Source organism: Sminthopsis crassicaudata, chromosome 1 (genome assembly GCF_048593235.1).
Source record: "Sminthopsis crassicaudata isolate SCR6 chromosome 1, ASM4859323v1, whole genome shotgun sequence".
NCBI classification, from domain to species: domain Eukaryota; kingdom Metazoa; phylum Chordata; class Mammalia; order Dasyuromorphia; family Dasyuridae; genus Sminthopsis; species Sminthopsis crassicaudata.
The window spans coordinates 69,034,870-69,049,103 of record NC_133617.1 but is presented as its reverse complement, the minus strand read 5'-3'; the positions used below and the strand labels follow the sequence as shown (position 1 = coordinate 69,049,103).

At 35.6% G+C, this 14,234-nt stretch overlaps 1 pseudogene; it reads right to left on the bottom strand.

Moving 5' to 3' along the window:
• Positions 1-478: 478 nt before the first annotated feature.
• On the bottom strand, positions 479-1,221 carry LOC141552246 (polyadenylate-binding protein 2 pseudogene; annotated as a pseudogene).
• Between the last annotated feature and the right edge of the window lie 13,013 nt (positions 1,222-14,234).

Below are 14,234 nucleotides of genomic sequence, written 5' to 3'. Positions count from 1 at the left end.
AATGTCCTTAAAACAGGTACACATAAATCCATCAATATGGGAGATATTACACATAATTACATAAATTATGTAAACACATAGTAACATAACACATGCTAAATTACATAAACACATAGTAACATAACACATGCTAGAAGTGATGTAACAAATAACATGATCAAATAATCATAAGTTGAGAATTTATACATGTCCATAAGCCTAGAAATAGTCCAAAAGGAATCCATTGTCCATTAGTTCATGTGCCAGGAATCCAATAATTTTTGCAAGTTTTAAAGTCCTACAATAGTCTCATCTTGTGTTAGGGAATCCAATGAATCCTGATGGTTTTAAAGTTCTTTAACAGTCTCCTTATCAGCTATGCTTTCGGTGTCAGATGTTTCTTAGATCTTCTCCTTTGTTTTAAGGTTTTTCTCCTTTCCAGGTGCTTGTTGCCACCCATCTGTGTGTGTGTGTGTGTGTGTTTTGTTTTGTTTTGTTTTTAGTAAGGGGAATACCAAGATGTTGCTCTAGCTTGGCCCCTGTAGACTTGGCCCTGGAGTCTGCTGTTGAAGCCACTATAGAATCGAGAGCGTGAACTACTGTAGTTAGTAGCCCTGGCACAATATCGAGCATGTGGAAAACCCCGATCTGTGGTGCTGATCCCTGGCAGATTGGTCCATTTTGGTATCACTTTGATCTATCATCCTCTGAAAAGAGAATCATCCAAGGCCATCGACGTCCTCACTGAATCTTTATCTGAAAATTCTATGTATGTAAACTCCTTAGGATGGCCACTGAATTTGTCACAAAGGATAGTAACTCAATTAACTGAACCACAACCATGGAAGTGTGCCTCCAGCTCTTCTGCTGTTGCACCATAGTCCACATTGCCCACATAGATGGATCAAGCATCAGCCTCCATCTTCTCCTCAATGGACATGATCACTGGGCCAGCATTGCCTGGGGGTGGGCTCATGTTCATCTGTTTCTTCACCTCCTTCTGAAGCTCCTTCAATTTCTAGGCCTCTTCCTCCATCTCCCTTATTTGGGATTTGATGGCCTCCAGCTCTGGGTTCTCGATAGCACCGTCCCCCAGGGGTCCCTGTTCAGGCCCAAAAATGTAAAGTCTGGATTAGCTCCGTGAAGGGCTCAGAATCAACCAGAGTCAGGATAAGCAAAAGTCCTTGCCCCACATTGGGCACCAAAATGTGATGTTCTGTTTCTCCAAAATGTAATCGTTCTCTTGGGGGGCAGGTTTCTTGGGGTAGCTTCTGGAGAAGCAGCCTTAGTTTTAGTTCCAGTACCAGTAATCCCCAAAATGCAGCCAGGAATTAAAGTCCAGATCCTATATTGTGTCCTTCAAAGTCTTGAATCTTTTCCTGTCAGAATGTCTCCAGCCACCTTCAGTCTCTAGCTCCCTCTGAATCCAAAGCTTCTAGCCAGAATGAAGGTAGACGTGGGAATGAATCAGATTCTGCCTCCAATGTGGTATTGTGGTTTTCCCAGAAGTCAATCCTAGTTGTGAATCTCCAGGAAGTCCATGAACAGGCTTTTCTTTTAGACTTATGAATCTGCTCTTGTCCAAGTGTCCCCAGCCAGCCCCACAGTATAATCTCAAAACACCCCTCCTTCCTGAATCCTGGCTCCTTATGTCCTCTCAGAGAATGGGCTTGTGGGTACTCCATGGGTTTATGGGAATTCCTTGCAGAACCAAAAGGTGGAAACTCCTTTAAAGGTGGAAACTCCTTAAAGGTGGAAACTTCTTTTAAAGGTGAAAAGTCCTTTAAAGGTAGAAACTCTTTTAAAGGGTTGAACCAAGAAGATTACCTTGTCTCAAGTTCTGGCCCATAACATCTTTAAGAATCCTAACACAGATCACCCAGGAAGTAATAAAGAAAAGAACTCTAAGAGGTAATACACATTACCCTGATTATACTCATAAGGAATTGAAATATTTGTAAAATTTCCCCAAATTTCTCCTAAGTTCCCCCTGGGGCTAAGCTTACACATTACTCACCTTTGTGCAATTTATATAAGTTCCTGTAGATCTGGTTTACCAATCTGCTGGGCTGGAATTAGGAGGACCTAGTTCAAATGTGACCTAAGATGCTTACTAACTGTCACTCTGAGCAAGTCATTTAACGGTTTCCTCATTTGTAAAATGACCTGGAGAAAGAAATAGCAAATCACTTCAGCATATTTGCCAAGAAAGCCCCATATGCGATTATAAAAAGTAAGACACAACTGAAATTATTGAAGAACAAAGACCCTTAGCATAAAATAAGGAGAAGTTCTTCTCTTTGATTCCCTCAGAGACTCTTTAGGAGAAAGTAGATTAAAAGAAGTAAAAGGTGGGGAATGATTTCATGGAATTATGAGATAAGAAAGGGGGGATGTAAAATGGGTACAAAGGGAAAGAGAAGGAGTTTTGGCAAAAATCTCAGTTTCATGTGATTAAAAGATGATATGAAAGATTCAGAAGAAGGGCTTGTGTTAAGGAATACTGTGAGAGTCTTGAAGAGCAAAAAGCTTTGGACTAGTCATTGTGGAAAACATAACAAAGAATCACTTAGGGAGAAGTAAAATGATTGATTGATTGCCTTGCTTCAGTGAAGCTCCAATAGAGATTAGATAAGATAAATTTGTACTGAATCTACTTAACAAATTAAGACTTCCTGTAGCAGGTGAGGATAAGCAGAGGAGGCAGATAATAGAAATAATTCTGGATTGAGGTTAAGCCATGCATGAGCAGTAACAAGACAAAAGATGCAAGAGTGGTGGAACAGTATAAAGTGGATCTAATTCAGAAACATCCATATTTTGAAGGGAAGAGAGTATAACAAGAGCACAGTGATGACTGAGCAAACTATTCAGGAGTAAAGAGATTGCAACTCACCATGAGGATGAATAATAAGTTTGGAGAGAAATGAGTTGTGATCTGAATAAAAGGAATTTCAAGTTCACAAATGTGGAAATGGAACATTTATGGGTAATGGGGAAATCAAGAGTGTGAAATCTAATTTAGCATGTTCCTAAGCAGAAATTTTTCTTGAAAATCCCCAATGTGTAGTTATCTAAACTCATGGGAAAGCCTACAAATTCATAACAGGGTATAGTGGAAGAATAGGAAGGTCATGGATAGGATAGAATGAGGAAATGGGAAGGTAGAATATTAAAGAGGATATCAACCCATAGAATGAAGTTTTATAGAGTGAAGTAAAGAGTTATGAAGAGAGATGCTGTGAACCAGGCACTGAACTCATTGAAGAAGAAGGAAGAATGTCCTGAGGGTCACTAGATAATAGCCCTAGAATTTGGATTGGATGATAAATTTGGATAAAGTGAATCTCAGAGTGGTAGAGGGAGAATCTGAAAGTGGCAATAGAGAGTAAGGAGTATTCCAATTTCATTTCTAGGACCAGTGAGTTTTGAGTCCTAAAAGAAGGTGCAAGTTGTATTAATCACCTGAAGTGATCTGTTTCACAGGAAGAAGCAAATTTTTTGTGAGAGCCAGAAGATGAAGGGAACATGAGAGAAAGAAGTCTAAAATGAAGAGAAGTTTAAAAAATTATAGAGCACTATTTTCAGAGGACATGATATAGTGGGTGAGAATAGATGGGACAGGACATGGGTGAGGGATATAGTTTTTTTTTTTAATAGGTTTTTATTTACAAGATATATGCATGGGTAATTTTACAGCACTGACAATTTTCCCCTCCTTCCCTCCGCCCCCCTCCCCAAGATGGCAGGTTAACCAATACATGTTACATATGTTAAAGTATAAATTAAATACAATATATGTATACATGAGGGATATAGTTTTGAGAGTTAGCAACAGAAGCTGGAAATTTGGATTTAATCTTCTGAGGTCTGGGTTTTAGTATTATATGGCTCAGGAAAGTAAGAAGAGAATAAAAGGTAGCAAACTAATCATTTAGGAAGAAATCTATACTGTGTATCTGGGGATGAAAGGAGCTACACTAATGCAAGCAGTTTAATAAGACAGTTTCCACAATCCTACTTCATACCCATTGAAGCAACCTAATAATATGAATTCCAGAAAGTGTGTATTCTTGCTGCTGAAGCCATCAAATTTGAGGGAATTAGAAAATTGTTGGTAATTTTGGAGGAAGAATTCTTAGTAGAGTGATAAGTTCAAGAAGTCAGAAAGGAAAGGATTAAGAAATGAATGAAAAGAAAGGAAATTGAAGTAATAAGCATAGATTTCCTCCCTCCCCAAGTAAATTGGTTGAAAAAGAAAGGAAAAATATAGAGTGATTGAGATGCAAGCTGCTATACTCATGGGCAATAATCTAATAAAATAAAATTTATTAGAATTGAAAAGTCCCTTTTAATTGTACAAATATAAAATCAAGGAGTTGTGTGGATAGATAACTGGTCAAGTGAAAAATATCTGGGTCTTTTAATTAGATTCTAAGTAGAATGTGGTTAAGGGGCATAATATGGAAGCCAACAAAACTAATACATTCTTAGAATGCATTAAGAAAAATTTCTTGGTTTACAAAATGATAGTCTTACTGTAATATGTCCAAATCAGATCATAACTGTGATATTATATTCAATCTGGATCCTAAATTTGGGGAAGAATATTGTGACAAGCTGGGCATACCCAGAGGAAGGGAAGGAATGAACCTAGAGATTGACAAGTGATTAGTTAAAGGACTGGGGCATAATTAACTTGGAGAAGAGAGACCTTATGGGGATCATAGTAACAGTCCTTAGTTACTCAAAAGAACATTGTGTGGAAGAAGTATCAGACTTGTCAGACTTGACTCCAGAAGACAGAATGAGGAACAATAGGTGGGTGTTCAAAGCAAAGATTTTTGGCTTGATACGTGAAAAAGCTGTCCAAAACTGCAGTGGGATAGTAAGTTTACTATAATTGGAGGCTTTCCTACTTAGACTGATTAAGTACTCACTGGGGATGCTGCAGAGGAAATTTTTGCTTAGGCATGAGTTAGACTGCATATGGGACATCTCAGTAGCTTAGTCAATAGAGTGCCAGATGTGGAGTTAAGAAGTTTCATCTTCATGAGTTCAAATACAGCCCCAGATACTTACTAGTTGTAAGCCATTACTAGTACTATAAGTACTAGTTGATAAGCCACTTAACCTGTTTGTTTCAGTTTCCTCATTTATAAAATGAGCTGGAAAATGAAATGGTAAATCACTCCATTATCTTTGCTAAGAATACTCCAAATAGGATCAGCTATACTTATACATGATGGGGAAAAAATGACTGAACAAAAACAAAAAGACTAAATATCCTTCTAAATTCTATCATTTCAGTGATATAGTTTTATGTAAGTCATTTTCTTTCTGAATCTGTTTCCTCGTCCATAAAATGAGGGAGTTGTACTAAAATAACCTTGAAAGTCTCTTCTAGTTCTATCAGTCTGCAAAAGTTCCCTTTTTTCTTCACAAAAAGTTATTTTTCATATTCTGCTTAGATTATTGTAAAAGACCCCTAACTTATCTCCTTTGCCTTGTTTCCTCCTATGCTAAATTGTCTTTAAACTCCCTGAATAAGTAATTTTCCCACTCTTGTTTCCACACTTTGGAAACATATGGAAGTAAACATCCCCGGTGTGACTCCAGCCATGTCACACTTGCACTCAAATTTCTCCTGGCTCTCCATTACTTGTGTGATGGTGTTTTTAGTCTTGACTTCCATTTATACATCCTATCCAAATTAGACCACCTATTGTTCCCCTCCTTATTATTGTCTTGTCACTATGCCTTTGCTCAAAGTGTCCCCAATAATCTGAATGAATTCTCTCTTCATCTCCAATGCTATTATTATGCTATCTCCTTTCAAGGGACAATGCTAGTATTTTCTCCTTCATGAAAGTTTTTTTGAACCTCCTAGAGAAGTCATCTGGTTTTCCTATTTTTCATTGACATTTTTTTCTGGATCTCTCTTTTAAAACTATTTTACTCTCTCTGACTCCCATATAATGTTATAAGCTACTACTCCACACATCTTATTTAATATTTGAATTATTTCATACCAATGTCTACTACAAGACTTTGTACTTAATAGCCGCAGAGAAAATATTGGGTTGAATTCTGCCTTGATTATAGTTATTTATGTATCTACCTTATTTTTATTAGACTAAAAATTCCGTGTGAGTAATTACTGTATGTTATTCATCTTCTTACCTTACCACAGTGTCTAGAATAACAATTTACACATAGTATGTATTTAATTAATATCTGTGGAAACTAAGGTTCTTTCCAGCTCTCTGTTCCGAGAGTTTGGAGAAGAGGGAAGTCCCAGAATAATTGATTCCAGCATTTTAGTAACAAGATAGCAGACTAAACATTTCATCTGCACATCTCAAACTTCTCCAAAGCGGAAATTATGCACCAAAAATAAAAACAACTTCAGCTGTTTGCCATGGTCCTAATCCAGAACCCAAAGAAGGCAAAACAAACCCTAAAAATTCAGAAATTGACACTCTCTGACCCTGAGTTACTTAGCATGCCTTTCCTATATCCCATGTTTTTAGCAGGTAGGCTACACTAGCATACCCAAGGATATGGCACAGGCTTACATCAAAATCCACCCCTTCACTTTGGTTTCCCTTTCCCTCTTTCCAGAGCCCTAGAGCCCTAGATCCTTATTGTAGATATTTTCTTGGTCCTCAACAGCTTGAGCATTGCCCTTGCAAAACAAAAGTTGGAGGAGGGTGGGAGAGGGACAGCTAAAACCCAAAAGCATTTATGCTACTGCCAGGAAAAGCAGCTTCTACCCTTTGCATTATTAGTGCCAACAAGTTCTGAACAACTGGTGCTAAGACAGAGAACTAAGGAACATAAAGAATGGACAGGTTACTAGGACAGGATACTACTTGTGAGGAATTGTGCAGAACTCCACCAACTCTGAGGAAAAAGCACAGCAACCAACTGGGGCTAGTTCTGACCACAGAAGTAAATGGAAGAGGAGGGCTAGGCTAATGAACCATCAATTGCCCCCTGTGGGAAGAGGCTGAGATATTTTGATATCTAGCACCCAAGGAAATCATAATTAGAGGGGAGGGAGTCAGAAGTACTGATAAAGAAAAAATAAGGTGACAGAATGGTGTGGGGAGTGAAAAAGAAGTTCAAAATAACAAAGATTTCAGGAAGAAGAAACTCAAAGATCTTGAACATAAACATAAATCAACAGGAAAAACAATAGGAGAAAATATGGCCTCCAGATCTAGTAAATGAATTCAGGTATCTTTGAATAGAAACGAGCAAAATGAAATAAAATGATCTAATAATTGAAACAGAAGACAGTCTTGTGGACACAGGAAAACAGAGCCACAGAACACTCCTCCTGAATGGTTTAAAAAAGAAATGAAAACTATGAAAGCAGAATTTATTTCGTGCACAGCAAAAATAATTAATAGAATAGAATTAATAGAAATAATTAAAAGAATAATTAATAGAATTAATAGAAATAGAATAGTGACCACATTTCAACATTCTAAAAACAAAAAATTAAAGTAACTGAAGAAATAATATAATGATTACAATAAAAGTGGGTGGAAATCTTTTAATGATAAATGGGGGGAAATATAAACCTAACTCATCATTTAAGAATAAATTAAATAATATAATAAAAATAGGTTATGTAAGAAAACAAAACCTATAATTTGTAGCTTACAATTTTTTTCTTAAAAAAACCAAAGATACACACAAAATTAAAGTGATGGGGCAAAAAAAATGTATTAAGCATCAAGTGAATCTCCCCCCGCAAAAAATAGATATTGCCATCATGCTATTAGAATAACAAAAACAATCATCCAAAAACAAAAAAGGACAAAATAGGAAACAATATTATGCTGAAAGAAATCATAGATAACAAATATCAGTAATAAACCCATATGTTACAAATGCCTTAACATTCAAATTCATAGAGGAAACATTATCTGAGCTTCAAAATGAGACTGAAAATAACACAATAGTGATAAGGAAATTTCAATACCCCTCCATCAATGTAACATGAAGATAAATAAAAAGGAAAATATGGAATTGAATACATTTCTGGAGAAACTTTAAAGTTTTTTTTTTTTTTTTAAATAGCTTGTAGCTTCTTCTAAATGGGACAACAAAAAAACAAAAACAAAATCCAAAATCATATTTTTCAGTGCCACAAGGGAAGTTATATAAAAATTGATCATGTATAGGGTACAAATATATTATATTATATTATATATATATATATATATATATATATAAAAACACAGAAATAGTCCATTCATCCTTTACAGACCATAAAGCAATAAGAAAAGAAATTGGTTCAGGTATCACAAACAAAAGATGCAGACTCAAATGGAGACTTAATACTGAAATCTTATAATAAATGGATCAAACAACAACTCACAAAAACAATTAACAACTATGTGAAAAAAATAGTAACAATGAAGCAACATGCCAAAATTTTTGGGATGCAGCTGAAACAGCTTGAGTGGGGTGGATAAGGAATCATATCTTTATAATCATACATTAACAAAATAAAAAGGAGAAAATTAATGAATTGAACATACATTTTTTAAAAAATGAGCAAGGATGCTTATTCTTCTCTCTATTATTTGATGTATTTCTGGAAATATTAGCAATAAAACTAAGACAAGAGAAAGAAAATAAAGGAATAATGATAGGAATGGAGATAAAATTATCCCTGATGATGATATGATGATAGAAAGGGAAATCCTATTCCAAATAACTACAAAATAAATAAAACATTTGGAGATTAACCTTCTAACACACATCAAAAAGGTGTAATTACATAAACTTCCTGAAAGAATTAAAAAAAAACAACCTAAATAATGAAACCTTTAATTATTTAAGTTGTTTTTTTTAATTCATGAGCAATTAGTTTTTTAATTCATGAGAACATGCCAACATAATATAGAATGATAATATTACCAAAATCAATTTATACTTTTACCATTATACCAATCATATAACAAGGGGATACAATACAGAGCTTGATAAAATAGTGAAAAAATTCATTTGGAAAAATAAAATATCTGGAATGTTAAGGAAAATATGACATAAAGGATAAAAGCACTTCCAGACCTTTAACTATAGTATAAAGCAGCGGTCATCAAAACCATCTGCTATTAGTTAAAAAATAGAGAGATCGATCAGTGGAATAGACTAGACAAGAGATATTCAGAAACAATATTATTCAATAATCCAGTGTTTGATAAAGTGGAAAATATAAACCACCTAGAGGAAAACTCCCTATTTGATAGAAACTGTTGGGAAAACTGAAGAGCAGTTCAGCAGAAATTAGGCTTAGACAATTGTTTCTTATGACACTTCACAACACATTTCTAATGGATACCTGCTCTTAATATAAAATATCATACTATTAAAAAATTAAAATAGAAACAGATTCTGCTTCTCAAAACCTCACAACTATGGGTAAGAAATATATTTTTATATGAAAGATATATTTTATCTAATATTTTTCCCCAGTTATATACAAAACTTTTTTATATATTTTTAAGATGTTTTAGTTCCAGGTTCTTTCCCTTATCCCCACCCCAAATTAAGAAATCACATGTGACAATTTGCAAAGCAGTTCCATAAAAATCAAGTTCTGAAAGAAAAAAATATAGATCTCCCACCCTAATGCAAATAAAAACCCTCAAGAAAAAATTGAGTTTAAAATAGAGAGAGGAGAGAGAGAAGAGAGAAAGAGGAGAGAAGAAAGAGAAAAGAAAGAGAGAAAAAGAGAAAGAGAGAGAGAGACAGAGAGAGAGACAGAGAGACAGAGAGAGAGAGAGAGAGAGAGAGAGAGAGAGAGAGAGAGAGAGAGAGAGAGAGAAAGACAGAGACAGAGACAGAGACAGAAAGACAGAGACAGAGACAGAGACAGAGAGACAGAGAGAGACAGAGACAGAGACAGAGACAGAGAGAGACAGAGAGACAGAGACAGAGACAGAGACAGAGAGACACAGAGAGAGACAGAGAGAGAGAGAGAGAGAGAGAGAGAGAGAGAGAGAGAGAGAGAGAGAGAGAGAGAGAGAGAGGGAGAGAGAGAGAGAGAATCCTTTGATCCATGTTCAGACACAATCAGTTCCTTCTCTGGCTATGGATAGGATTTTTCATCATAAGTCCTTCACAGTATTTGTGGATGATTGTACTACTGAGAGTAACAAAATCATTTACAGTTGGTCATCCCAGAACATTGCTATTGCTTTATATACAGTATATCACTTTGTTCATGGAAGACTTTCCATGTTTTGTTTTGTTTTGTTTTTTTCCTGAGGACATCCTACTCATCATTTCCCAAGAACAATAATATTTCATCAGAGAAAGTTGCTTCCAAAATTTTTTTTACAATTATTTTTGCTAATTTTATTTTCCCCATTTATTTTCTCTCCTTTCACCCTGTCCTTCTCAAAAGTATGTTGCTACTGAGCACTCCCTCCCTGCAATATGCCCTCTCTTTTATCACCCTCCCCTATGTCCCTTATAATATCATTTTCCTAGTTACCTCTTTATCCTTCTCCAGAGTCCTGTATTTGAAAATCAAATTTTCCATTCAGCTTTGGTCTTTTCATCATGAATGCTTGAAAATCCCATTTCATTGAATGATGAACTTTTTCCTCTAAAGGAAAATACTCAGTTTTTCTGGGTAATTCTTGATTACAATCCTAGCTCCATTGCTCTCTGGGATATCATATTCCTATCCCTCTGGTCCTTTAATGTAGAAGCTGCTAAATCTTGTGCTAGGCTGACTGTGGCTCCACTATAATTGAGTTGTTTCTTTCTGGATGCTTGAAAAATTTTCTCCTTGACCTAGAAGTTCCAAAATTTGGCTATAATATTCCTGGAAGTTTTTATTTTAAGATCTCTTTCAGTAGGTGATTGGTGGATTCTTTCAATTTCTGTTTTATCCTCTAGTTCTAGAATATCAAGACAATTTTGCTTGATAATTTTTCCCCTCCTGAGGCTGGGGTTAAGTGACTTGCCCAGGGTCACACAGCTAGGAAGTGTTAAGTGTCTGAGACCAGATTTGAACTCGGGTCCTCCTGAATTCAAGGCTGGTGCTCCATCCACTGCGCCACCTAGCTGCCCCTTGATTGATAATTTCATGAAAGATGATGTCCAGACTCTTTTTGTTTTGATCATGACTTTTAGTTAGATCAATAATTTTAATTAATTGATTGATTGATTTTAAACACACATTGCTTTATGTATCATGTTGGGAAAGAAAAATAAGAACAAAAGGGAAAAACCACGAGAGAGATTAAAAAAAAAAACAACAAAAAACAGAAAAAAGAAGTGAACATAGCATGTTGATTTACATTCAGTCTTCTTAGTTCTTTTTCTGGATGCAGATGGCATTTTCTGTTCAATCTATTGGGATTGCTTTGGATCACCAAACCATTGAGAAGAACCATCTTTCATAGTTGAGCATCACATATTTTTGCTGTTATTGTATACAATGTATTCCTGGTTCTGCTTGTTTTGCTCAGCATCAGTTCATGTAAATATTTCCAGGTCTTTCTAAAGTCAGCTTGTTCATCATTTTTATAGAACAATAATATTCCATTACCTCCATATATCACAACTTGTTCAATCATTCTCCAATTGTTGGGCATCTACTCATTTTCTAGTTCTTTGCTACCACAAAAAGCTGCTACAAGCATTTTTGCACATGTGGGTCCTTTGCCCTCCATTATGATTTCATTGGGATACAGATCCAGTAATAGCACTTCTGGTTCAAAGAATATGCACAGTTTTATAACCCTTTGGGCATAATTCCAGATTGCTCTCCAAAATGGTTGGATCATTTCACAATTCTACCAACAATGCATCAGTGTCCCAATTTTTCCAACATTTATCATTATCTTTTCCTATCACTTTAGCCAATCTAAGAGGTGTGAGATGTTACCTCAGAGTTGTTTTAATTTGTATTTCTCTAATCAATAGCAATGTATACCATTTTTTCATATAACTATCAATGATTTTAATTTCATCACCTGAAAATTATCTGTTCATATCCTTTGGCTATTTATCAATTGGGGAGAAACTTATATTCTTATAAATTTGACACAGTTCTTTATATATTGTAGAAATAAGACCTTTATCAAAAATACTTGCTATAAAGAATTTTTCTCAGTTTTGTACTTCCCTTTTAATCTTGTTTGTGTAAAAACTTTTTAGTTCAATGAAATTTCCATGGACCTTCCCAGGCCTCCTCTTTTATCCCCTGATTGAGAGGACTCTAGAAGCCTCCAACACTGCTGCTGATTCAGAGATCCTGCCTCACTGAAGCTGGCATCTAGTCAGACACTAGGGTCCCACTCTGGTTCCACAGACCTTTTCTGCTGACTTTCCAGGTCCTCTTTGGTGCCTCTGGACTGAGTGGTCTGGAAACTACCAGTAGTGCCGCTGATTCAGAGGTTGAGCTGGGATGAATCTGGGGCTGGGTCGGGACCGTGTCAGCATGCTTTGTGTCCAGGGTTGCACATTGGATTCCCACCCTGGGATCACAGACCTTTTCTGCTGAGCTTCTAAGTTGCCTTTAGTTGTAAAATTATCTACTTCATCTTTTTTGTGGTTTCTGATGCTCTAAAATTTGTTTAGAGTTTTTATTTAAAGGAATTTGGAGCAGTTTGGGGGAGAGGCTAGCCAAGTTCTTGCCTTTACTATGCCATCTTGGTTCCACTTCAAGAGATATATTCTTAACCAAATAAGTGATAGGGAAATTACAAAAAATAAAATAAAATAGATGGCTTTTTCACAGATAACTTTAAAGTATATAAGATAAGAAGGGAAGTGGTTAAGTGGGGGGAAAAAATCTTTGGTCAAATTTCTCAGATTAAGACTTAGGATCCAAGATGCATAAACAATTAATAAGTATATATTACTAAAACCATTCCCAAAGGATATGAACCAACAATTCACAAAAGAACTGCAAAATATTTAGAATCACATTTTAAAAAGCACTACAAAAAAAAAAAAACTAATAAAAGTTATGCAAATCAAAACAACTCTAAACTTTATCTCACATCCTACAAATTAGCCAAAATGACCCCAAAAATTACAATAGTCAGTTTGGGAAGGAACATGGGAAGAGAGACATAATAGTATATTGTTAATGGAACCATTTGGGAAAGCAGATTGGAATTATTCAAATAAAGTGACTAAAATGTCCATATCCTTTGGACCAGAGACTTCTGTTAGGTTTTATATCTCAAAAAAAGGAATTAATAAGAAAAAAGTCCCTATATTCTCCAAAATATTTATAAGAGCACTTTCTGTGATAACTAAGAATTGGATACAAAGCAGATGTCCATCAGCTGTGTTTTCTCAGCAATTTGGGAAAATTTATAAAAGCCGAAAATGTTTTGGAGAGGCTGTGAGGAAACTGACACATTAATACACTGTTGTCTGCACAGTCTAATCATTCTGGCCAATAGTTCTGAATTGTGTATGTGGAAAAAAGCCATTAAATGGAATATATCCTTTCATCCAGAAATTTCATTTCAGGCCACATACCACAAAGAGGACAAAAACAAAGAATGTATCAAAATATTCATAACAATACCTTTGTGATATTAAAAAAACAAAACCCTGGAAACAAAGTGGTTGTCCATCAACTAGGAGATGGTAGAATAAATTGTAGCACATAAATATAGTCAAATATTATCATGTCATAGGAAACAGTGAATATGAGGAATGCAGAGAAACTTTGGAAGGAGGCAATATGTTTTCATGGAAAGAATTCTGGATTTGAGTCCAGGAACCTGACTTCAAATTCAGACTCTGTAAAATTATTTCTCACCTATTGACACTTCTCCGTGTTTCATCATGCCCTCTGGAATCTCATCATTCTGTAAGGTAATAGCAACCCTGAAACTCACATCTCCTCAGTACCCCATCCTCCCTCCATCTATTAGAGAGAGTGTTTGGGGTGAACAGTGGAGAGTTCCCTTTAGAGTCTTCATTTAAGGAAGGAGCCCAGTGAAGTTGGCTACCTCATTCTTTCTCCCCTAGCTTCTCTCCTAAACTTCATCATAATTCAAAGCAACTCCTACTTGGCTTTCTAGCTTCTTTGTATGTGTTGTCTTCTCCCATTAGAAAGTAAACTCTTTGAGACCAGAGACTATACTTTTTTTTTAATTGCACTAATGCTCAGCATAATGCCTGGCACATATTGGGCACTTAATAAATTCTTGTTGATGTCTGATTGACTCCAACTTATTACCTGAGTGATC